General features: G+C 37.0%; 1 long non-coding RNA gene across 1 annotated transcript; it reads left to right on the top strand.

The window, feature by feature from the left end:
- The first annotated feature begins 4582 nt into the window (after positions 1-4582).
- Positions 4583-10709, top strand: LOC115946831 (uncharacterized). The gene is made up of 3 exons (XR_004080845.2): positions 4583-4767; positions 8071-8160; positions 10630-10709. It is a non-coding gene; the product is annotated as an uncharacterized lncRNA (long non-coding RNA).
- The last annotated feature ends 17076 nt before the right edge of the window (positions 10710-27785 follow it).

Here is a 27785-nt window from a genome sequence, read left to right as displayed (position 1 = left end):
AGAGCAGGGGAAGGAAGGAGGGGTAGTGAGTGAACGGCTGCATGGTTTCTGGGTTGCTGGCTGGGGTTAAACCACGAGACTGTCCAATCACCTACTATGATTCTCAATTATTTTCTTTAAAGTTGCCATGGAAAATGGCAACATCTAGTGATTCACCTAAGGCTGGCTTATGTCTTAAGAATTATCTATGCCCTGGCGTTAGCCAGAAGCAGCAACATTGTATTCCAAAAAATAATTCCTCCTGTTATTCATGATTTTTATCCACCTAGAGATGTATAAGATTCAGAATAAAATGCACAATCATTATGCAAAAAAGATAGATATTTCCAATAGCAATAATTTTCAGTTTGGTTGGTTTGGGTTGTTTGGTTGATTAGTTTAGGGGTTTTTTGTCCTTTCCTAGTGGATTCCAGCACTAGAGATTATGACAAGAGAATCCATATGGCAAAACCAAACCAAACCACAACAACAGAAAAACACACCAAAAATCAAAAAAAAACTTCGTAGATACTTATCATGAGAATAAAATATGCTGCTGAGCACAGAAGTTAATTTCAGATTGTGAGTGTCTTATAATATGTTTTGCTTTTTCCTTAAGAAGCAAATTGCCGTGTATGTTAAAACACAGGGAACACTTTTCTGATGAAAATAATCATAGAAGGTTTGGGATTCATTTATTCTTAAAAAATCTTCATTGAAGTTCCTAACAAAATAACAGGTCAAAGACAGTGCTCTTGAACTGCTGAAGCCCTGAGAGGGATGCTTTCTTTCAGCTTCTCAAAGAAGAAAATTTCAACATAGTTCCTTGAATTTAAGGAACCAAGTAACTCTAAGCTCAGTAGGTTCTCCTTTTGGAAATTTGGGTAACTACCTACTGTGGGTCTGATGAGAGACTTAGGATTGACAACTTCTTGCTCTTTTAAGAATTGCTGTCATCCACACAAAGAAATAACCAGCCCTGGGCTTGGAAAAATATAAGTAGTTGTATTTGAAACTATGATTATCTGTGCCGTAAGAATTTTTTTTGTAATAGGGACAGAGGTTTTAGGTCACAAATTCCCTGAGAAAGGTTGGTCTAGGAATTTAGTAAATATTTATTTTAATTTTCTTAAGAGAGATAGAGTCTACCCCTGACTCAATGGTAGCACATGCATCTCTCCAGAATGATTTTTGTCCTTGCAGTATGCAGTATAGGGATATCCTGCTGGACCCCGAAAAGCTTGGTACTACTGGTTTTCAGCCCTACAGCATTGCTTAGAGCTCATTTCAGTCCTGAGTTCTGGGGTTTTGATCTTCTAAAGTCAGTGCTCACACTGTAACTGTAACAGAACTTTACAGGTGTTTGGCTCGTTAATGGAAATTCTGAGAGCATGGAATTTTCTGAGGGAATCGGTATCTTGGGATATCATGTAAAAAAGACAATGGGGAGTTTTGCTGTAACAGTAAGACAGATATGCTAACTTGGTGCTATATCAGAATTTAATATTCAGTATTGACTTACAATATTGTATTGGGAAAAGGAAAAGTAATGTGGTGATGTAGAGACCACACTAATAGCAGTGGGATTATGTAAGACACAATAAAGTGTTATGATTTTCCCATATCTATGCACAACTGATGCTTGTTTTGGAATGAAAACCTAAGAAATTTTTAGATGTATCTTTATCTTGAACTGACATGCTAATCAGCTGTAGCATCTAAGTTTTGTTTTCTGTATTCCATACTGCATATAGAGTTTGAAAACTACAATCGTAAGTGTTCAAAATCCTATGATGCTAAACCAACATTTTTATAAATACTAATTTTAAGGGAAAAAAAGCCATCATACAGATATTTCCTGTGTATCGGGGGCCTCACTGAAACATATGTGTGTGTTTAACATAATGAAGTGAAAATAGACTTTCCTAGAGATGCCTCCATTTTCTCTCCTGCTTGGTAGCCAATAATTTATATGGTGTAGTTTCATAATTTCTGATGTTTGCTGGCTTCTTAAAAGAGAAATATAGTTCTCAGGAAAAATGTTGTCTCAACAGCATCAAAATCTTTTACTTAGCCAAAGGATTATCCAAAAGTTTACTGTTGTCTTTCATTATGATGACTAATCTTTCTATGATTGATCCTGATTGTTCTGTGTCTGCTTTCTATTTGTCCTCACATATACTGTCCTTGAGTACAGATTAGTCTTTTCACATGATTTTCAATTTTCTGTACCCATATTTATTCTCATTGTGTTGTCTGATTCAACTCCATGCTCTCAAGATCAAGGAAAAAATGTTGACCAATAATGCTGATGTTTTACATAATCTGTGCTTATTTCACACAATTCCTATCCCAGTTCCTTGAGATAGCTGTAATGAGATGATATAGTTGCACAGCAAAACAACCTGATAACAGAAGACAGTTGATACATCTAGATTTGTCAGTCCTTTGCTGTGTTATTATTCGAAAGCCACATAGGAAAAGATTTGTGAAAGACATAGAGCTCATGACTTTTGACCTTCATGTCTCACAAACTTTGACCCAGGAATACTGAGCAATAAATTGCTTATGCTGCAATGCCTCTCAGAAATCAAAATCTGTGTAAAGCATATTCTGCCATCTCTAGAATGCTGTCCTTTGCTTTTGTTGGAGGTATATACAATACAGCTCACTTGCCTCTATGCCTGTTAAGGATTTCTCTCTAGAATATGGTCATATTGTATTCATATCAGGACAGAGTGTTTTCATAGATGCTGATTATTTTAAGGGAGGTTGCCCTTTACTGACTGTGATTCCTGCTTTTTTTTTTCCCCTCTATAGCAAGTAAATTAGCTTTTGTGATTTTAAAGGTAAGCTTCAGAAACATACAAGTCATTAATCTCTTGAGCCTACTGCTTTGAAACCAATGTGGTTGTAAATGGGCAGTTAAAGCAATGAAACACAGGACTATTGGCCAGAGATTTCAGGCTGGAGAAAAAAAATCTCTTCTGGTTGATTTTTAAGTTCATATTGCTTTGAATACTGAAATAAAATTTGGCACTGCCATAATTCATAGAAGATGGATTGGTAAAACATGGCTATTGGAGGAAGATTAAGAGGATTACTAGTTCTTTGGCAAGGAGTTCCACAGCAAAGAAAACTAATTAATGAGCATTAATTAGAATGTTGTATTCTGGTTAGTGGCTGCATTTGACAGGCTGAGAAAGTTGGGGCTGTTCAGTCTGGAGAAGAGAAGGCTGCGTGGAGACCTCATAGCAGCCTTCCAGTATCTGAAGGGAGCCTACAGGGATGCTGGGGAGGGACTATTCATTAGGGACTGTAGTGATAGGACAAGGGGTAACGGGTTGAAACTTAAACAGGGGAGGTTTAGACTGGATATAAGGAAGAAATTCTTTACTGTTAAGGTGGTGAGGTACTGGAATGGGTTGCCCAGGGAGGTAGTGAATGCTCCATCCCTGGCAGTGTTCAAGACCAGGTTGGATGAAGCCTTGAGTGATATGGTTTAGTGTGAGGTGTCCCTGCCCATGGCAGGGGGGTTGGAACTAGATGATCTTGAGGTTCTTTCCAACCCTAACCATTCTATTCTATTCTATTCTAATATAATATAATTTGTTCATGTTTTTCAGGCACTTTGTACTAAATACACAGAAAAATAACTGAAAAGTGGATATTAAGTGCATAAAAAATTACATTATCGTTAATGAAATAGACTTACATGAAAGGTTTTAGAGGTAATTGACTGTGCTGTATCTTCAGCTGATACAAAGCAGAGACAATGCTGTCTTACATCCACATGTTCTCTACCTCAATTTCTAAATATATGCAAAACCCACAGTTTTAAGCTTCTTTTATGAGTTCACCAAACTAATCTGTCCTGTCAACCAAGTCCATTCTAAACCCATACTTATATAGTAAATGAATTATTTTTTAGATATAATGTGTAATTTCATAAAGGTAATACCCTATAATAGAAGTACCTGAAAAATTAGAATTGGAATTTCTGCCTTCATAGGCCCATACCAAACTACAATAGATGGGTGGGGTTTTTTATATGACAGTGGGAGAGTTACATGTTGCTTTTCTTGTCATACTTCTCTTTTTTCTGTTTTGATACCTGTGGAAATGTATGCCCAATCAATTTCTATTTAAACATATGCATGGATTAATTTTCACTATCAGTTAGCTAGGAACTAGAAAATTTGTGTAGGTGGAAAATATCTGGATTTTACTTCTTATCTGTTTTGCAAACAAGGACTCAAAGAACATATGCAAAAGAGAGATGTAATTCCTTAACTTGTGGAAACAGAAGTAATCTCATTATGTGCCTAATGAGGTTATGGAAACAAATGTTTGCCTCCTACTTTTTTTTTCATCTTGCTAATATAAAAATGTCTTAAGATTAAAAAAAATATTTTTGTTACTTCCTTTCAGAAATAATTTTTGCTTTCTCATTTGTTAATTTGCGTCTCTGAAGTTTTTGAATTCTGCATCACATGTGTCTTAGGTCTGTAATCATTCATGAGTGAACAAAAAGATTAATGGTATTGTGGCTAAATTGTTTGCACCCTTTTTCACCAGCCAGATGGACTTCCTGTGACAGCAGATATCATGGTCCTACTTCTCATGCAAGTACACCACATTCAGAAATCACTCATTCAGCATTTCACTGGTATGGAAACAAAACTGAATCAAAACTAGGAGAGTTTTGAGAACATAACATCTTTACCATCTTTCAGTAGTGAAAGAACAAAAGGTTTTGATGGTTAGCACATTGGTCTTAAATTCCAGGTGAGTGATTGAACTCTATTCTAACACCCATAAAATAGCTATCTTGCTTATATATTTTAAAAAAAAGGTTCCAAGAGTAAATGATGCTATGTTACAAGCTAGTAAACTTCAAGAAAAAATGTTCAGATGATTCATTAGGTTGATTTTTTTAATTTTAACCTTGGAAGATCAGAAAAAAGCAGTACCCCAGCTGGAAGAGTCAGCACTTCCAATGATTTAAATATCAACAGAAATGTCAAGTAAGATGACAGGACACCATAAAAAAAAACAAACAAAAAACCCGAAATAGCTATTTTTTTATATAAAAAGAAGTCTTATACAAAAAGCCATCATTGGAATTGGCACTTTAAAACTCTTCTTGCAGTATTCTGGTAGTCTTTGTTTGTTTCTTTCTTTTAAGCTGAGGAAAATGGCTCCTGAATATGAAGTGTTTCAGTTACTACTCCTAACCTATAACTGTGTCAGGCTATTTTACTTTTCCAGCTTTGGATGTCTCTGGATTAATTCAAAGTTACCCATTCTTTCACATTCATTTGGTAAAAATACTAAGACATTGTCATTGATTAGAATTGAAGATGGGGTTACCAAAATAATGAAAAAGGATATCACTGCAGTTAGAACATTTATCTGAAAAAAAAGGGGTGTGTGTGTGTGTGAAGCACGAAAAGGAGGAGTACTGCTTGCTTCAACAGATTATTTGTTCTGTGCTGCACTAGCAATTACTCTAACCTTGGAAACGATCCAGTTCTCTCTTCTACCTCGCTTTTGCTGGGCATCCTCAAGATTATGAAGAGTCTAAAGCTTTTTAAGCTACCTGAACCTGAACAACACAGCAATCTAAATCTAATTGTCATGTGTGACCTAAGAATTTAAGCATCATTAAAGGTTAATTTGTTCAAGTCCTAGTATCATCTACGAAAAACGAGTGTCATAACTTACAAAATTTCTATCTAGGTTTGTCTTTTTTTAATTATTCTTGCTATTCATAACTTTCAAACAGAGAAGAATATTGATTTTGAGTTAAGGAAATATATTAGTAATTCTGAAATGCTCAGATCATAGAATCAGCTAGGTTGGAAAAGACCTTTAAGTTCATCAAATCCAACCATTACCACAGGACTGGTAAGACCAGTAATAAAGCATACCACTGAGGGCCCCATCTACATGGCTTTGAACACTTCCAGGGATGGTGAGTCCACCACTTCCCTGGGTAGCCTGTTCCACTGCCTAATCACCCTCTCTGTGAAGAATTTTTTCCTAATATTTAATCTAAATCTTCCCTGGATCAGCTTGAGGCCGTTACCTCTTGTCCTGTCACTTGTTATTTGCGAGAAGAGACTCACTCCCACCTCACTACAACATCCTTTCAGGTAGTTGTAAAAAGCGATAAGGTCCCCTCTGAGCCTTCCCTTCTCCAGAGTAAATAACCCAGTTCCCTCAGCTGTTCCTTATCAGACTTATGCTCCAAACCATTCACCAGCTTTGTTGCCCTTTTCTCAATGTCTCTCTTGTAGTGAGATACTGCCCTAGTTTCCAGTAGAGGATGGAGGTTCTCCTTGGCCCTCCTTTTATTGCTAATATATTTGTAAAAGTACTTTTTATGATCTTTTATTGCAGATTTAGTTCCATCTATGCTTTTGCCTTTTTAACTTTCTCTCTACATAACCTAACAACATCCTTGTATTTTTTATGGGGTTATTGTCTTCCACAGGTGATAGATTTTCTGTTTTTTTTATATTTCCTGAGTTCAAGCAATATGTCCCTGTTCAGCCAAATTGGTCTTCTTTCCTGCCAGTTTGATTTTTGGCACATAGGGTCCACCTGCTCCTGCTCCTTAAGGATTTAATTCTTGAAGAGTGTCCAGCTTTCCTGGATCCCTTTGTCCTTCAGTAGTGTTTCACAAGGAATTCTGACAACCAGCATCCTAAGCAGGCCAAAATCAGCTCTACAGAAGTCTAAGGTGGAAGTTTAGATGACCTTCTTCCTGATTTCTTCAAGGGTTGAAAATACAGTCATTTTGTGAACATTTTCCCCATGATGGCCTCCAACCATAACATTACCCACCAGTTCTCTATTTGCAAACAGCAAATCTAGCCAGGCATCTTCACTAACTGGCTCACTAACCAGCTGGGCTAGGAATTTGCTTTCTACACCCCCAAAAAACCTCCTAGATTGTTTCTTCTCTGCTGTATTGTGCTTCCAGCAGACATCTGGTAGATTGAAGTCCCCCACAAGAACAAGGGCAATAGACTGCGAAACTTCTCCCAGTTTTTTTAAGAACACTTCATCCATAGCTTCATCCTGGCTAGATGGTCTATAGCAGACTCCTACAAGCATATCTGCTTGGTTAGCCTTCCCACTGATCTTCACCCACATTCAGCCTTCTCACTCACAACATTGAGTCCAAGGCAGTTGAGGTACTCCCTGACATACATTGCAACCTCACCACCTCTTTTTCTTTGCCTATTCCTTCTGAAGACCCTGCTCTGGTAATAGTATTTTTAGAGACATTGGAAAGGCATATCCTTCCTTGCTACATTAGTGGTTGGCAGAGAGGATGCACAGCCAAGGAGCAGTTCCGGCCAGCTATGCTAGCTGTCATGTGGCTTAATAAACTTAACCCAGAAAAGTAGCAGAAATCCATAGCAGGGGGATTAGAACTAGATAATCTTAAGGTCCTTTCCAACCCTAACTACTCTATGATTCTGTTAAATACATGCTTCTATGTAATGTGACCATTCATGTGTTTCCAATACAATCAATTTAATTTGTATTCTAATCAATTGGTGCTCTGAAAAACATTTAAGTACGTTGATTGATGCCCTAAAGGAGCAAGTGCTCAGTCATCCTGTAGATCTCTTATGTTCCCACTGTGAAAGTTGTTCTGGGTTTCTACTGAACAATGTAAAAGCTGCAGAACAATGGTGATGTATATTCTTTTCCATAAATTCATAGCTGTTGTTTAGTTTAGGCTGTAGTTTATTTCAGTTTTACTTCATAAAGTTATCTGTATTTTACTTAAGAGCAGAAGCTAAAGACAAAGTAGCAATAACATAAAAATTGTTATTAAAAATAACCTTTTTCTATGCATGAAGCAGTCTTCTTTTATTTTTTTCTTTTTCCCATGCAGCAGCTTCACTTCTCAGAGTGTATAGCAACAGATTATATTAATGGTATTTTCAGGCTGAGTTTAAGATAGTTTGGCTTATTACTGTTCATTGTCAATACCTTATCCAAAAACAGCAGGATAAACTCTGCCTGTCGCTAATGTTCAATTTATATCTCTTTGTGTCTTTATTTCAGCAGGAGAATGTGCTAGATGAGATGCTGAAAACAGATGTACAACACCAGATGAAAAAATGCTGCTCCGTGTTGAATTTCTGTGGACAGCTGGTATTATACCTTTTAAATGTCTCTTTATGCCTGTCAGAATAGCATAATAGTCAATCCACTCCTCAATAACAAGCTGGCTGTTCTTGGTAAATAGAAAGGTGTTACAGCTATTTCTCTTTCTATAACACGGGCTTTTTAGTTCATCCATTAGTTTCACATTTGAATTAAAATCTAAACAAGTGAAGAAAAAAACCATCCAGAGTAAGTCATGCACAAATACTGAAAATAGGAAAGGTTGAAGGGACAACTCCTGCTTGTAGTACATTAAACAGATTGCAGTTCCTTGTTTGCTTGTTTTCCTTGTTTGTTTGTTGTTTTTTTTTTCTTGAATTACTTTGTGTGCTTCTACTAGAGCATACTTCCAGGGCCACTTATCCTTGAAGATGCCTTAACATTATGCACATACATACAACGCACTAGCATCCTTTGCATGACTGGCTAGGAGTCATGACTATAAAAGCACGTTTCCTCCTAGTTTGTCAGCTTCCCTGAAAATGCTGCCGTCAGTAACTCTTAGCTCAGATCAGTGAGGACTATGAGAGGACTGATCTGGAATGAGGGCTACTGTATGAGGTGCTAGTTTCAGTGCCAACACATGCTACATGATGTGGAAAACACACAATGCTGCAGAAACTCTGGCATTCTTGCCAAAGGATGTTACAGATGATGCAGTTGTACAGGGGTTCAAGAAGAATCTGAACAAAGTAATAAATGAAAACTCCTCTGAGAAATATCAATTATGTATACAAAACATTGAGCTCATTACATTTTTGAGCCCTAAATAAATGCGAGCTTGAAGATTGGCCAAGGGTATAATATATGCTGGCCCCTTTCTTATAGCTTTTATCTGAGTGTTAGCTTTTGCTGACCATTTTATGTCATTAGCAATACTGAACACGTAAGCAGGTGGTTTGAGAGACACATGTAAAAAAATTAATAAAGCATCATCCACAATGTCATTTTATCATGTATTCCTGTGGCATGAGTTAGAAAACAAAGCTAAAAGTATTACATTTTTAAGCTTTTCAGGAACTTACAGGGTTAATATTCTCCCTGAGTGAGAATAATGCATTTTTAAACAATATTCAGTAGAACCGGCTTTGTTTTAGAAATACAAATATGTTTTGCATAATTAATTTTTTTTTCCAAATGTCATCGATTCCTTTCTTTGATCTAAATAAATATTTGTTTATATCACACATAGAAAGCCCTGTACTGAACTGATAAAAACTATTAATGTTGCACTTCAGACAATTAAAATTGCTTACGTAGAACTATGCTGATCTGACACATATTGGACAAAGGTCAAAACCTGATCTAACATATCAAAACATATGAAATTTTCTTCTTTGCTTAACCTAGATTTTAGTGGGGAACTTATCACTAATACAAATTAAATAGAAAAACTTACTGATTCCAGTAAACATAAATGTATTTTCCATGGTAGGATGCCTTTTCAAGTCTTTAAGTAATATTCTGGGGATTCATTATCTTTTCAGCTAGCAATAATAAAATAATAAATAGTATAATAAAAAGCATAGCTTAATAATTTATTTCCCTGAACCTGAAAAGTTCAGTTTGGTTTAATGTCTTCATAATTTTTAATATAGAAATTATATCCATATATAATGTTGCCAAATAAACATAAACTATAATTCAGTTTGTCTTACAGACAAAGCCTGATGGTTGCCCAAGCCATCTAGAACTTAAAAGCATACAAATATTCTCTGCAAATATGTGCAAGTATTTCTGTGGCTGTTTGTAGGGCTGATTTGTTGAGGTGTTGGAGTGGAAAGGCTGCAGGGTTGGCCTGTGTGAGAAGAGCAGGGGCTGCCCTGAGCTGGACATGGCCAGTCCTAGTTGGTCTCAGCTGGTTCCAGACAGTTCCAACCAGGTCTTCAATGACCTCACTGTTGCCACAGCAGAGCCCATCAGCCACACTGGTGGCACCTCTGAGTAAATGTGTTTAAGGGCAAAACACTGCACAGCAGAGTGAGGAAAGAAGTGTGGCACTCAGAAGAAGGGGAGGGCTGTATTGCAGGCTCTAGAGCAGAAATTCTTCTACAGCCCACGGAGAGCCCACAGAGGAGTAGTTTTACCTTGAAGGATTTTAGCATGTGCGGAGGACCCATGCTGGAGCTTGGATAAAAAGGAGTGGCAGAGAATTGTTATAGACTGACCATACACTCCCCCCATCCTCACTCCCTTTACTGCTTAGGGAAAGGACATATAGAAGCTGGGAATAATGGAGTGAAGTTAAGCCTTTAGGGGAAAAAAAAAGGTTGGAGTGTGTAGAAGTTTTTTTTATTTTGTCATTGTTTTTCTCTATCCAAACCAATTTTGTCAATGAATTAAACTACCCCAAATCAAGTCTGTTTTGCTCATGAAGGTAATTGATAAATGATTTCTCCATCTTTATCTCAACCTACAAGTTTTTTCATCCTTATTTTCTCCCCTTGTCCTATTGAGGAGTGGAAATGAGAGAGACTGGGAGAACATCTGAGAGACAGCCAAGGCCAACCCACCATTTTTACAATGCAAAAATAAATATTCCAAAGAATGGAGACTCACGGTAAGTATTGTTGCTGGTGTACAGCCTGGGCTTAAACCACAACAGTTCTTTAAAAACAGAGTAATAAATATGCACAAACAACCTTTCTCTGACATTGCATCATTTTCATATTTGAATTTATCTGCTTAATTTAACAACATTTTATTTGAGGATAAAGTATAGAAGTAGTGTCATGTTACATAAATTTTATTGCTGGAAGCAGAAAGACCCTTAGATCTGTAAATAATTGTGGCTTCTTTGACAGTCCCTGATTACTCTTGTAAAGTTTATAGTGATTAAGAACTAATTTATGCTGTTTCCATTGGTAGTTCTTTGCATCTGTGAATAGGTTATGTACTCCTTGTGATAAGTTTAGGCCATAGGCAGTTTCATTAACTGTGTTTCTTTTGCTTTACTCACTGCTTTCAGCTCTACTGACATGAAAAGAAAAGCAAGTACAGAAATAAGTGTTCTTGGTACGTATGTTTCCAGAATTTTAAAATATTATTATATAAACATATTTACCAAAACTTGCCCAAAACTAATTGCCCCTTAGCACAATTATTATTTAAAAATATGCTTGATTTTCTGATTTAAGCCAGGACTGTTACTATATTTTTTTTCTTTCCCTTTAAGATTACCTGAGAGCTTCTCTGTTTGCACAAGGCAATTTCAAATCTTTTGGCAATTTCATATAGCATTCTTCTATCAGGCGGAATATGTATCAGTCCTGCATTAACCTCACTAAACTATTCTGTTCCTAGTAGAATGCTGCATGTAGGTGTATGGGAAAAAGATATAAAGGCCAAATTCAACACAGCTGAAGTAAAAGGAAGATTTACAGTTTATTTCAGTGGGAAAGCTGAGTCTGTAATTGATTCTCATGCATGAATATGGCTTGCAATAATATTTGTGTATGTGTGTATAATCATGCAATATTCTGGTTTCTATAATTTCTATAGCACAATAATTGCAGTCCAATTACTTCATCCACCTTTATCTGCTTATTTCAGGTAAATAATATCTCTCCCCTGTACAAGAGGTGCAGCTGGAAAAGGGTAATGTTAAAACAACTCAGAGAACTTTAATATAATTGTAAATAAAAATTAATTCTATGTTGGAAGCAGGTGTTTTCATGAATATTTATACATGTGTCACTTTCAGCATTTTTATTGATATTGTAACCTTTGGAGGAGAGAATTTACTGCTCATCTTTATGACTTATTGCTATACACTGGTTCCTTATAGTCTTGGACCAGACATTCAGTACCCATATTAATGTGTGATGACTAAATTCTTATTTAAAAAAAGAAAAAATAGCAACTATAATTGCTAAGAGCTCCAAAGCTGAACAAGTGGAAGGCCTTTACAGTATCTGGCACTAGAATATAAATTTTTTACTACCATAAATTCAGATCAGGCTCCAGTCTTTCTGTCTTCAGAAAGAAGTGCAAAACTTCTCTGTGCATTGTTAATTTTATGTGTGAACAGCTTGGCAGTACATGATCGAGGGTTGTCCAGTCATCCTCAAGCACATCCCTCTCATTATCAGGGTCAGGGAGACACAACCCTGTCTTTGACCATCGCCTCCAGAGCAGTGTTGTTAAGCTTGACACTTTCCAGCCTTCCCCTGGCAGTATCATTGGTGCCAACATGGAAGAGCAATAGGTGATAATACTCCAAGAGTCAGAGTAGCCACAGCAACCTCTTCACTACTTCCTGACTGTGAGCCCTGGGCAAGAAGTAGACCTCACTGTGTGAAAGGCTAGGTTGAAAAATGGCATTCTCTGTCCCCTGCTGTTTCCCACTACTAATCCTTGCTGTTTCCCCCATGCCACCAGTGCCTGTGGGTGGCTCAGACTCAGCTGACAGAGATGCTCCATTCAACAGTGCTCCCAGTTTCTCATCAGCCAATGTTGTCAAGAAAAATACAGGTTCTTCATTTGAAAATAAAACCTTTTATTTATCATTTTGAGACCTCATTACCCAAGTCTTCTTTTTATCTTTTTTTTTTCTCAAGTACAGTTTGATTTAGACCTTCATGTGGCAGACTGCAGTAGTTTTGAAGTTCTGTTCTGTAAAAGGTCACAGAATTCTTCAATGCGTGGTTTTACTGGTATCATTCAGCTGAGGGACAGACCTGTGCCACTGAAAACCTTGAAATTACTAAACTTTTAACTAAGAAATATTCTTGTATTCTTCTGAATCAGAAAAAAAAGTGTGCTAAAAGATGAAATAGATTTCCTTGCTAAAGAATGTCAAGGGTGTGTTAATAAATTTTATAATGAATTGGAAAGACTTACCAAACAAAATTAATTTGAGCTCCTTTTGGAAGCAAAGAGTGAAAAGTTACAGGTATGCTTTCCTTCAGAAAAAAAAGGAAGGGGAATGAACCAAAGAAAGGTAAAATAAAAGCATGATATAAAAGCATGACAAATTAAAAGCACTATAACTTTACGTTTTACCTTTTATTTTTTTTTTATTTCTTTTTTCTTAAGCCCTTAAGGAGCTTTTTTGCTTGGATTCAGCATAGTGAAGCTGTGGTAGTATAATTTGTAGAGTTAACATGGATATATGTACCATATTCTTGCCAGCTCCCAGCTGTATTTTTTGCTTATGTGAAGTTAGTTCATGTCTGATATCACTTTTAATAGTTGATCTAATTATCAGTTCTGGATTTTTTTTTATACTGGCACACAGCAGTAACATCTATCAAATGAAAGCTGAAATAAATTGTTTCTTACAATTATACTGTATTAAATAAGACAATACTTAATCTGAATGAGGAAGTAGCACATTTGAAATGTACAGTTGTCATGATACGTATAATTTTCTGTGTTTGAGCTTAATGAGGTTAATAACATAACATAAAATGGTAATAATCTTCACAATTTTGAAGATGCTTTTTATTATATTAGTGGTGTAAGAATTAGCTGTTCTTTTGTTTCTATCCTAACCTGTTGAACTGTGTACTTATGGACTACCAATCATTTACTGCATTTCAGTAACAGATAAAATTAGGCTCCAGTATGCTCCCTAATGCTGCAAAGTGTTTTGTAAGTTATCTGAACATGTAAATGTCTTTGCAAGGTGAAAACAGCAATCTGCCTAACATCTATCATATTTACCACGATGTTCAAAAGCTGAGAGGGAAGTTGTCCTTTATGTGTGAGGATAACACCAACATATGTGACATTTAATCCCATTACTATGCTGTTGTGGTTTAAAAGCAGACAGCAACAAAATACCACACAGCCGCTCGCTCACTCCCTTCCCCCAGGTGAAGATAATTGAAAACAAGTAAAATGCCTGGGTTGAGATAAGAACAGTTTAATAATTGAAATAAAGTTAAAAGTCATAGCTTTAATATTATAATAGACCAGCAATAACAATGATGAAGATGAAGAAAAAGGAGATAACAAAGAGAGAGAGGAATATACCCCAAGAAACACGAGATGCACTACTCACCATCCACTGCCTGACTCCTAGCCAGTCCCCCAGCAGCAATCATTCCCTCCTGGCCAACTTTCCTCCCAGTTTCTGTACTGAGCATGATGCTCTGTGGTATGGAGTAACACTTTGGTTAGTTCAGGTCAGTTGTCCTGGCTATGCTCCCTCACGGCTTCTTGTGCACCTGGTAACTGAAAATTCCTTGATCAGGGTAAGTGCTACTTAGCAACAACTAAAATGTTGGTGTGTTATCAGCATTATTCTCAGACTAAATCTAAAACACAGCACTGCACCAGGTATTAGGAAGAAAATTATCTGTGTCTCAGCCAAAAGAAGGACATAGGTTAACCTTCAACAGTTTTCAACCAGCAGAATATTTCCAGAAGGTCAAGGAGCTGATCCTTGCTTGTCACTGGTGATGCAACATCTGGAGTGCTGTATCTAAAGCATGATAATAGGCTGACAGAGCTGGCACTGTCCATCCTGGAGAAGGGGCAGACTGGGGAGATCTCATTCATGTGTACAAATACCCAGTGTGAGGGTGTAAAAGGGATATGGCCAAGCTCTTTCAGAGGTGTCCAATAACAGGACATGAGCCAGTGGGTCCAAACTGAAATACAGGAAATTCCATTTAAACATAAGAAATTTTATTTATTTACTTACTTATTACCATGAGATGGATCAAACAGTGGGAGAGGTTGCACAGAGAAGGTCTGGACTCACTGTCCTTGGGGATATTAAAAACCCTACTGAACATAAATCTGGGCAACCTGCTCTAGCTTGCCTCTCCTGATCAGGCATTTGGAATGGATGACTTCCAGGGGTGCCTTCCAACATCAGCAATTCTGTGTTTCTGTGATAATGTCTAAGATGTGCATAAAACTTGGATTTAAATAATTTAAACAGTAGCACAATAGCATAAGTTATTTTTCTCTTTCTTCCTTCCCTAGAAGTTTCCAACATTTTTTCTGACTCTATTGAGATGACCTCTTTGTGGGCCTGCCTATCACAATGCTAATACCACTCCTGAGTGATCAGCTTAGAGACAATCATAATTTTATGTTTGTCTGCCCATATACATTACTTTACATTTACCTATAATGAACTTACAAAGTACTATACTCAGGAATGTACAAATGCTCTATTTTCAATGCTGCAGCAGAGATATCACCTCAAGAAGTATAAATCTTAAGATTCAGTCTGTTACAATAAGGCCTTTTTTCAGGCAAATGTATGAAATTTAAAGACCTTCTAACATTTGTCTGTTTAAATACATAGGCATAGATACAGCTGCTCTTCTTAAACCAAGGAGAGCACTTGTTTGCAAGCACTTCTTGGAATGAATAAAGAAGGGAGAAGTGTGATTAATAACCAAGTACTGTTAATTAGCAGTCTCTGGCGCTCTATGCCAGAGGGTCCAGTAGTTTAAATTACTGATTCCGTACAGTGCTATATAAACACAAGTTCATTGTTCTTACTTTTCAGTTTCTTTTACAATTTCCCTTTTGAAAAGAAACAGGTTGGCATATAACATCTAAGTTCTCCCATGTTCATAAGTGTTTTCTCATTTGAGAGTGTGGGACAGCACAACAGCAGAAACTAGGGTCCCTGATTATTTTCACACACAGGTAACTTTACGTAAGACATAATAAAGAAACAAAGGACCACCATAGTGTAAAATATTAGTGGAAAACAGAGCTTAATATGTCATTATTTGATTGGTATGGGCTGATACAAACTTAATGGAAAGTTTGGAAAAAATAATCTCTTTTTTAACAACAAGGACAGATCACTTGAGTGCTTGATCTGCTTCATTTGCTGAGTTTGTGTTGAGGGTTTTTTTGGATTTTGTGGGTTTTTTGGGGGAGATGTAGAAGAATATTTGCATCTTTTGCAAACAGTATTTTAAAACTCTGATGAAATTTTACTAGAAATCTTGTCCTATTGCTGAAAGCATTTCCTAAGAAATAGATTGAGTCTGAATGAATTTATAATGCTGCAGTTTCAAAGTGCAGACAACTTGCCATTACCTTTCAGTGTGCTGAAAACTGCTGTGATTCTTGGGTACACTGATAAGCTACTGATGTATTTGTGCACTTACAGGTCCTTGACTCCAGCCTGCAGAATCTAATGTTTACGTCAAACTGTCTCTAGGGAATATATAAATGTCAGAAAAACCTTTTTACTTGTATTGGCTTAGGTTTACTTTCCAAATACTACCTCAGACATGAATAATATTTACGGCACTACTTTTCATATACATAGCCCCAGATAATGGTGACACAACTTTAGTCAATTTAGGCAGAGACAATACACATTTCTTGAGAAGAGGTAAAATGGCACTATATAAAATGACACTATGTAGAGGTAGGCATAATTTTCTGAAGATTATTAAGTTCATTGAAGAGTATATTTTGCATGAACAAAGCTATTAATAAATATAGATAAAGTGCAGTCATTAATTTTACATGAGAAAAGAGGTTTTTATGTCAAATGCTTAATTTCAGCATTTTCTAAATGAAACACCCACTTTCATTTTAGTAGTGTTTTCATTTTTTAATTGATGAAAAAGAAGAAAAGTTAATTAAGCCTAAAATTAAATGCAGCATTTAATTACATGTCAAATTGAAAATATAGTTAATGAAAACATTTTTTTGGTCCAGAATTCTTACAAGGTCCTCATTTATGAAACTAATTTTCTCCTTGTCATCTTATGTTGATCTTAATGTCCTTGTTCTACTTTAAAAAAAAAGGATTTTAACACACACACACACAACTTTAAATTCACTTTCACAGTGGAGGACAAGGGCACTGGAGGCATGACAGAACTGCAAAACACCATAAATATGACCATCCCCTTGACTTCAATGTACAGGGCATTATGCATAAACATACAGACATACATTGAGGCCAATATGCACCTGTATATCTCCTTTCACAGGTGGATTTTTTCCTCTCATTTGTACTGTCATTTTCTCTTTTGCATGGCAGGTTATTCACAGATCTGTGCATGCAACACATCATAAGAGTCATAGAATCATAGAATAGCTAGGGTTGGAAAAGACCTTCAGATCATCTAGTTCCAACCCCCCTGCCATGGGCAGGGACACCTCACACTAAACCATATCACTCAAGGCTTCATCCAACCTGGTCTTGAACACTGCTAGGGATGGAGCATTCACTGCCTCCCTGGGAAACCCATTCCAGTACCTCACCACCTTATCAGTAAAAAATTTCTTCCTTATATCCAATCTAAACTTCCCCCGTTTAAGTTTTAACCCATTACCCCTTGTCCTGTCACTACAGTCCCTAATTACCTGTTCAGTCACAGGGTGCTCTATATGCTTCCCCTGGACCTTCAGGATTGTTTTAAGCTTTGTTTTTACAAAGGTGTTTGATTATCTATTGGCAAACCCTGGTGATTTTTATTAAAGATGGAGTGACACACTTCACTCAGAGAAATAGCCATGCTTATTGATGTAAAACAGCAATTTAATAAAGTTTATTAGAAAATACAACAGTGATTTAACAAGATCTGATAGTGAAGTGTACTTGATTATTTACTACATAGAAGACAGGGACAGACAAAACTGTCAGGGAGATCCTTACACCAAGTCCCCAGGTTCAGAAAGGACCTCCTTGCTTTCCAAACTCCTTTCTGAAGGCAGTTAAGGTGTGGCTCTACCCGGAGTTATTCCCAGTCTTGGTCAATGGTTTATGTCTAAAGGGTTATATATGCACACTCAATCCTTTACATGTAGTAAGGAATCTCTCAGCCTTGAGGAGACCAGGTTGGACAGAGCCTTGGGTGATATGGTTTAGTGTGAGATGTCCCTGCCCATGGCAGGGGGGTTGGAACTAGGTGATCTTAAGGTCCTTTCCAACCCTAACTATTCTTTGATTCTATGTTCCTACTCAGGGGTAGATCCTGGCATGCACCTGCTGCATGGGCCTTGGGCTGTCCGCTGTTTATGGAGTAAGATAATTGCCTTGTAGTCATGTTTGCATACTGATTATAGAAACTTGGTTTGAGTCAGACCTTGACCAGGATTAGGGTTGTGGGGTGGTGGTGGTGCACATTGTTCAGATTAGCCCTTGGCCATTCTCTTGTTATCTGTCTCCCGAGAATTGAACTGGATGCACTTATCTCGATCCAGACACATCCACTGGTGGTTACCACATGCACAAAGCTGGTAAATAAAGGTCAGGCAGCGGAAAGCACACTGCCACATGTCTCTGCATTTTATTCCAAACAATAGGGAAACAATATAACTTTCAGTCATTCTGATTTTCACACTGGGTTGTTGACCAGGCAGCTCCTCCCACACAGATTGTGCTGGCTCCGCACAGACTAGTCCCAAATTTCTTCAAAGTCAGTATTAACTTTCACTGAAGGCTCATTGTGTTATTTCTAATAAGTGTAGGTAAATTGAATAGCACAATAGATGATCTCACCTGATCTAGTGGCTGCATTAAAGATGAACCCAAAATAAATAGCAATCTTCATTTTACTTGAGGTAATTTAATCTAAAAAGTTATTCATTGTACAAAATGGCTGTTCATAGTAAAATAGTAGGAGTAAAATATCTCAAAAAAAACACCACCTCACAAAGACCTTCAAAAATAGCCTGTGAAATCAACTAATTATGTTGCTGCCATGTTGCTGTTGTAAATGCTTTATGTTCATTTTTTATTTGTCTTACATTCTTCACAAGTTCACAACTTCTAATTCTGCTGGACACATTACTACACTTAAAATGCTCTTAGGAAAATGCTATTTACAAAATATCTAGTTATTTAAATATTATTATTAAGCATGGAATAGATCAGCATTACATCCACAGATGATACATTTTACAACTCTCTTTAAATACCCATGTAAAAATTCTGCCTTGCATAGGCTGTACATAGTTAAAATGCTTCTAATGCCTATCTAAACAGACATACATATTTATATTTCCAATTTTAATGTACAGATACAGATATTTGGTTTTCTGATAGAAATTTTGGGACTATTATGGATGCAAATGTCAGACTCTGAAGGCAGAAGCTGTTTGTTTCTAAGTTCATTTCCATACTTGTAAGCTGAGTGTATAAATGTGGTAGTTACTTTTTAATAAATTTTAAATATGTTCTTATGACAAAATTCCTGAAGAATTGAAATTTTTCTCTTGATTTTATTGAGTAATGTATCTTTCCAATCTAACATTTGTCTGTAGGAGAAATACTTTCATGCTAAATTGGGTAATGTGCAAATCTCAAAATGAAGCCTCTGTATAAACTGAATCATATTCCATATAGACTTGTAAAGTGACAAATGTGCTTTATGCAAAATTACAGGATGAATGGGAAAAATATGCAAGAAAAAAAAGGATTAATGCTGTAGTGACTGCAGATTAAACACAGTAGACAGCCATCTTTGGATAGCTACCACCAAACTGTAGCTTGGATGAATACCATGAAGATATTGTATTATAGCAGATATTTCAACATTATTTCAATATAACAAGTGGGAAAACTTGCAGCAGAGATCTGTTAAATTCAGTGACACTGCATCGATTTTTATTACTCAGCAGTGTGGCTTTTTATTTGTAGAATACAGTTGATAGTGAATTTAAGGAATTAAAGAGCTTTTTTCCTTAAGGAGAAAAGAAAAACAAAAGCAAGCAAGCAAACAAACACAAAAGCCTACTAGCACACACAGTATGTATGCTGGTAATCTGGTCAAAAAGGTTTAGGAATAGCTGCAAATATTAGCCCAGACATTGCCTCCATGGTAGTGGTAATTACAGGTATAAAGGCACATAAGTTAGGAAAAGCTTGCATTTTTGTAGTTACAGCTTGTGAGAGGTTTCCTTTGGGCTTTCTTCTTTACAGTGTTTACTACTCATAAAAATGACACAGTAAAATATTCATGAACAGCAGGTGTTATGCATTAAACATCATGAGCCTGCAGTGGAAGAATAATACTGTTGAAGTAATTGAAAGTTGTCAGTAAAGAGATGTACACTGTCTCGGGATATCTGGAATGTAAGTACGTGGATTGCAGGGACATCTGGTTTGTGAAGATATCTGGTTAATGATGTGAAAAATCTAAGTTTATTTTTTTCCTTGATGGTTAATACTCTGTTCATCTGTGTGCGTGATTCACTAGCAAACTTCAGTCTGGACTAGCTGGAGTGGAGGATCAACCCAGAATCTGGAAATACTCAAATTTGGAGCTCAATACTGGAAGAAAAGTGATCCAAACTATGGGTATTTAATATGACCACAGATGCTGGACAGGATTTAGGTCAAATCTAGGGACTGAGTTACCTGTGGATGTGAGCTCACTCAGGGACAGGGGTCAAGAGGTTACCTTTTGTCCTGCCTTCTCCTCCTGTTCTTACGATGGCCTTGCTTCAAACTCTTTCACTAAATGAGCTGACTTTCATGTCCATTTCTTCTTGTGTATAGGAGCAACTGATATCATCGTGGGTTGGTTCTTTGGTTCAGATGCACTGTCTTTTGTCAAGGTTGGAGTGGCTGCAGTGTCTTTTGCTGCTGTTGGAGTAGCTGTAGTTCCTGTCACTTGAGTTGGCATAGCCATAGTGATTGTCACTGGGGTTGGAATAGCTGCAGTGCCTGTCACTTTGTCATTAGGTCCAAAGTCCCTCTTTTGCCCTCAAGGGTATTGGGTAGTGTTCAGCATGGTTCAGTAGGCATGGACCAGGCCACAGTATGTTGCAGTGATTTGTGTCTCTGGTATTGTCAGGAGGAGAGCATACTTTTTCCAAATAATTTACTAGTTTTTCTGGATTCTACTCTTGTTCAGGGCTGAAGCTCCAAAACACTGGACGTGCCAACTGGCTTATATCCTTGCCTATAGGATCCCACACATCCTGCCACTCATAACTATCCAGCCTCGAGGAATATCTCTTGGCATTCTTAGATAGCTTTTTAACCTTAAACAGGATTTGAAACCCACTCAGCAACACGCTGGTTCCTAGCAAGAGGGCCAGGCTGGTTTCAACATCCCAAGAATATTAACAATTTTCAAAATTCTCAAATGCCACTGTAATTAAACTGGTGGGGAAGGGGAAGGTGTGGGAGGATGTCTCCTCCATGAGCTGGCTATCTCAGGAGCGAAGGATGAAGATATAATTGATAATAGTTCTCATTATATGGCTCCCATAGTACAGGAGTGACAGCAATGCTGAGTACACATACCAGATCAGCTTCACTATGAGCAGTTCTATTGTATCACAAGCCAGTATTAGAAAGTACAATAAACCAAGAGCCTTAGCCCAGGTCCCATGATTGATAAACAACAAAACAGGGAATACAGGCTGCAAGTAATATGTGACAATGCAAGTCTGAGACCAAATGCAACAATTCTGAGAGCAAACAAATCAACATTGTGAGAAATGACTATTAAACCAGTACAATGAATACTTATCACAGATTTGTTTTGACACACTCTGGTTAGATCTGTTGTTATCTCAGCCTTTCAGTCGCCATGTTGGGCCCAAAAAGAACTGTTGTGGTTTAAGCCTAGCCAGCAACTAAACACCATGCAGCAGCTCATTAACCACCCATACTAACTACTACTACTACTACTACTACTACTACTAACTATTTGTCGTGGTTTAAACTAAATCTGCACAGTTCCCCCCCTCCCCCCCACCTTCCCACTCCCAGAGGGATGGGAAGGAGAGCTGGAGGAATACAACTCCCATGGATTGAGGTAAAATCAGTCCAGCAATTAAGGTATAACACAAATCACTACTGCTACCACTAACAAATCAATGTTAGACGAAATAAACAGGGAGAGAGAATATGATACCACCCACCAACACAAGCCCAGCCAGGAAGAGAGAGCTAACCCCTCCCCTCCCGGCCAGCTTACAGTTCCCCCTCCGAGCCCAGCCTGGAGGAGATTTAACCCCTTCCCTTCCAACCAGTTTCCAGTCCCCTCCCCGAGCAGGACGTGCTGTGGTATGGAATACCTCCCCGACAAGCCCAGACCAGACGCCCTATCTCTCCCTCCTCCCTGGCAGAGCATGAGCTACTGCTGAACCCATGACACTACTCCTTTCCCCAATGGGTTGGAGAGGAGAACTGGAAAAAAAGGCAAAACCTGTGGGTTGGGATAAGAACAGTTTAATAATTAAAATAAAGCACAGTATGATGTTAATACTAATAATAATGAGCAGAAAAATTACAGAGAGAGATAAAACTAAAAAAAAAAAATGCACAAAGCAGCAATCAACAGTGATGCATGATACAATTGCTCACCACCCGCTGACTGATAGCTAGTCCAGTCCCAAGCAGGGATAGCTCCCTTCCAGGTAACTCCCCCCAGTTTCTATACCGAGCATGATGCTCTGTAGTATGGAATACCCTTTTGGTTTGTTTGGGTCTATAGGCCTGTCTCTGCTCCCTCCCAGCTTCTTACACCCCTCCTCACTGACAGAACATGAGACTGAAAAGCCCTTGATCAGGGTAAATGCTACTGTCCAGCAACTAAAACATGGGTGTGTTATCAGCATTATTCTCAGACTAAATCAAAAACACAGCACTGCGCCAGCTACTAGGAAGAAAATTAACTCTATCCCAGCTGAAACTAAGATAGCATGGAAACATGGTGGTGACTATGTGTCATGGTGATGAGTAACATGAAGTGTTATCTAGCATATCCCTTTTTTTCTAAGTGTGATATTCCTTTCAGTTTATAAAGGTTTTCAAAATGCAGCCGCAGAAAGCAAGCTGTTCAGTAAGCAACCCTTCATAGTGCAAGATGATGAACATTTTGCGGCAGACTTTTTAATACGTTATATTTAATGTTTACACTTTTTACTTTAGCTGTCCATCCCCTCTGCCTTCCAGACTTTTAATAATTGAAGCTTGGAGAAATCTGCGAAATAGCTGCAAGCTCCATTTAATGCTTCTATATTTTTTCCCTATATCACAATAACACAGGGTTCATTAAACATCCCATGAATTTTGTTATTGAGTTGTTTCAGACACCTTGTCCTTGCCAAAAGCTATTCTTTTTATTAATGTGTTAGTCCTTTTTTTTTCCCAAATATGCTTTTATTTTTATTAAGCTTGCTTATAATGGCATCTGTCTAAGAATGCATTTGGACTCCTTCAATATTTACCCCTGTTGAGTCTCATTTGAATACAAACAGTAAGTTTTCTGAGCCACTGGCAATACCAGCTGGTTGCTGTTGAGAACTTGCGAAGTAAATTAAAGAAGATAGAAAAAAGATACTTAGAGCTGAAAGTTCTTGCATCTGATTCCACATTAATTTCCAGTGTTTGTGATTCTATGCCATGAAGTACGTGGCCTATAATGAAGGCAGAAATTAACTTTGAGACTTTTAAGAGCTACATTACACAAGCATTGCATAAAAGTGGATGTTGAATAGAGGAGTGATAGCACAAATCCACCACAAAAGAAGGAGGATTTTAGAATCACAGAATTATAGAATGGTTGGAAGAGACCTTCAAAGTTCATCTAGTCCAACCCTTATGCCTTCAACAGGTACATCTGCCACTAGGTCAGTTTGTTCAAAGCCTGTGTGGGGGTATTGCAGCCTTCTGGCCATTTTTGTGGGCCTCCTCTGGACCTGCGCTAACAGGTCCATGTATTTCTTGTTCCCATGTACTGGGAAGCCCAGACCTGGGTGGAGTACTCATGGTGGGATCTCATGAGAGTGTAGTAGAGGGACTGAATCACCTCCTTTGACCTGCTGGCTATGCTTTTGATGAAGGCCAGGATACAATTTGCTTTTGGGGCTGTAAGTGCATGTTGCCAGCTCATATACAATTTTTCACTCACCAGTATCCTGAAATTCTCCACAGAGCTGCTCTCAATCCATTCATCTCCCAGTCTGCATTGACACTGAGGATTGCCCCTGCCCAGGTGCAGGACCTTGCACTTGACCTACTGAACTTCATGAGGTTCAGAGGGGTCCACTCCTCAGGGTCCTGTCAGGGTCCCTCTGGATGATAACCCTTCCCTCTAGTGTTTCAACTGTACCACTCATCTGCGTTTTGTTGTGGGTTTCTTCAGACTATTATAATTTATCGCAACTTTGCAGTATTCTGAAAGTACAGAAAACAAGAAAAAATGCAGTAATAATCATTTAGTTCAGCCTGAACTTATTAATGTATCTCAGGAAGCAAATACTGAATATTTTTCACATAAATGTGCACTAACACATACATCTGATAATTGTCTGCTTGCTGCTTTTTTAATGCAGCCTGGACTATTTTCAGCTGGTTCTAGGTGATGTGTTCTAGTCTGGCCAATCAACTGCACATAGACCTTCAGAGAGAGAGAATTAAAAGAGCTGTGAGCTTTAACTCTTCCTACAGGTCAAGCAAAAAAGTCCTCTGCTATAGCACTTTTTTTCCTTGGTTCTTTTCAGTTCTCAGCTGCATGGTAATCAGAGCTATAATGTTTCCTTTTTAGAACACTTCTATGCATATTTTAGGCATTTCTATGTGGTTTAGGAAAATAGCCTTCATGCTTTGATAACTTTTATCTAATTTTAATTTTTATGTCTTTTTCCAAGGCTGTATAATGTCATTCATAACTCTAGTGTCACATCTGTGTCTGTGTCTGATAGATATACTGGTTCTTTATTATGGGCCCACATATTAAAGGCATTAAGCCATGAGGTTAAAGCTGTTCTTTAAGTCAGATAAAAACTTCTCCTATAAAGGAACACAGAAACCGTTAAGAAACCACATGACAGACTGACGCTGTTGCCAGGATATTTGATGTAAATAAGTTACTGCAACTTGTATCAGTAGATTGGGTTTTTAGAAGGACTATCCTTTTGGTTATTAAATATGCATAAAATTAGTTTGGCTATTATGGACAAATGTTTTAGAAATTATATAAATGCATGGAAACCTTACTATTTCTTCCTTTTAACTGTTTGCTTGCATTGATTTGATACATCATATCTTCAAGAGTATGCTGAAACTCTTCAGCTTTCTACGCTTTTGCAAAACAGAAAGCTTGCAAACAAACCACAATGAATTTATTTCAAAATATAGTCACAAAAGTCTCGATTACTACAGTTTTGAACTTTGCCACTGATCACAGAATCATTTTGCAGTTAATTAGGAGTAAATCATAATCATTCTGCCAGCAGCAGAAAATTATAAAACAGAGATACTGTCCCTCCTCCAAATTTAGAATTAGTAAAAGAACAAGGAACCATCTGGCATCTTCAGCACATAATGTTGGACTTTAATAGTTCAAATTTTTGATTGAAAAGAAGTAACCTGGTACATTTAAGTAATTTTCATGTATGCCAGGCATATATTTATGAAAGTTTTTCAGGTATTAAAATCTTACTAGAAAACATTTTGGGAGTTTTGGTTATTGTTTCATTCACATGTTTCTGTGAAGCTGGAATTCCACTGCAGCTTTCTGTTTTAGTAGGCCAGGCTGCCTTTATCAAGCAGCATAGTTCAAAGACCATTTCTGGGCTCTATCATCTATTAATGTCAATCCTTTTCTAAAGGTTTCACTCTGTAGCCCTTAAACAGCATAGAAAATTTTTTTAACCTGATCTAGAATTAAGTCTAAGTCTAGAGTTAACCTCATCTAAAAAAACTCATTTAATGTAATTTTTCCCCCAACACACATTTTTATCACTCTCTTCATGAAAAATATTGTTTCTTTGGATTTTTTTTTTTCCATTTATGCTTGTTTCTAAAATTTATACAGTAATTGATGGCAATCTGATGAACAGTGCTATTGCATCTGATTTTATAGTTTCTATGGCAGATGTGAATGTGTCTGAGGTCATTTTACCTGTTAAAATAATTTGAGAACATTCTTATATTTAGCTTTTTTTTCCTAATAAGAAGGCATTATTTGTTAAGAAAGTATTATGCAGGACTCGTAGCATATACAGTATATATTTTCATGTGGTTTATTACTAAAATTAGCTATTAAAGGAAGACTCATTCTTATCTGGGAGGGGAAATCAGAACAAAAAATGTATATTCAATGTAAGTCAAGCAAAAAATGTACAAAGGAAAATGAATATTTTAAAACCCACGGAACACAGATATGAGTGTCATACTTACCAAAGCAATCTGTAATGGATGAGCAGTCTCCCACAATACATGAATTTCATTTACAGAAAAAAAATATTATAATTTTTGTTATTCCTGTTATTTTTAGTAAAGTATTTTATATAATAATAAGAGATGGTACCTGTTCCATGAATAACATCATTGGCTCTGTGTATTAGGAAAATGCTAATTATTTAACTGGTTATACATTTCCAAGCTTTCTTGTTTAATGATAGCCTGCTAAGCACTCTTGTGACTTTGTAAGCAAAGATTGCTTTAATGAGTAAAGCAATGCTAATTCAGACCATTCCCACCAAGACACACAATTTTACTCATTATTTTTTTTCAGTGTCTGGTTTTTATCATATACAAGATGCTTTATTACCTAGTCTTCAGGGCCTTAAGAGTCAGTAACAAACCTTAGTGATCTGGAGAAAATCAAAATAGATAAATCAAAATAATCTCACAACAGATAATATATTTTTCTATAAATATTTGGTTTGAAAAATATGTTTGCATGCTGTATTCTTATCAACAGGGAAGTCCCTTTCCATCATAAAGCATTTTTTATGGCATTTAAATTCCATTTTATGTTGTTAAAGCAGTAGGCAATGGTGTCATACAGTCAAACCTGAGTGCTTTGTTTTGATGTTTTGCAAAAATCAACATCTGTAGCTTTTTGTAAGCTTAACTATTAAACAAAATACAGAACACTGTGTCTCAAGTCAAAGTGAATTGAGAAGGGTGATTATTTCATCATCCACAGAATTAAGTTATCCACATTCAGCAAAGGAGATAGCATTTAGTCATATTAAATATGACTATTCAAAAAACTGCATGATTTGCTTTTCTGTTTTGTTTTTCCTCTAGTGAACTCCCCCAACAATAATTTCCAGGATTAGAGCAGATCCTGACCTATAGCTACTCCTGAATAAGTCAGGTTGTTTGGAGTACTTTGCAAATCATAAGCCATAAGATAGAATCATGTTTTAGAATAGAAAAGAACCTAACTGAAAAGAAGTGAATGGAACTGAAAATAACTGACTGAAAATAACTAGAAAAGAAGAGAAAGATATTGTAAATTTTTAAATTGCTGTTCTCAGATTTTGTATTTTGACCCTTTTCTGGCCTCCTAGCACTGACTATTTGACCCCTGGCATTTCTTTTCTAGATGATGAGTCTTCCCTCTCTATAGGAGGAATTAATTCTTCTGTCATGAAACATAGAGCTTGTCTCCATATCTCTTCTAGGTATGTTACCTTTTTCTTGACATTGTAAAGCAAATATGTACATAACAAAAGAATTGTGATACAGATTTAGCAGCATAATGTTGCACATACGCTTTCCATTTCTTGCTAAATTTTTGAAACCTTGTTTGGTTTTGACTGCTACTGAGCTCGCTTACTCATGAAACTGTATAAATGCAAGTACTTAATTCTACTTATTCCAATGAAAATCTCTGTTGCTACCTTTAAAGAGAGGTTCTCTGATTTCTGCTAACAGTAAATCAACACTGGGTGTCTATAGGTGCATATTT

Source organism: Melopsittacus undulatus, chromosome 6 (genome assembly GCF_012275295.1).
Source record: "Melopsittacus undulatus isolate bMelUnd1 chromosome 6, bMelUnd1.mat.Z, whole genome shotgun sequence".
NCBI lineage: Eukaryota > Metazoa > Chordata > Aves > Psittaciformes > Psittaculidae > Melopsittacus > Melopsittacus undulatus.
Note: the sequence above shows the minus strand (reverse complement) of the source record. Positions and strands in the feature narration are given on the sequence as shown.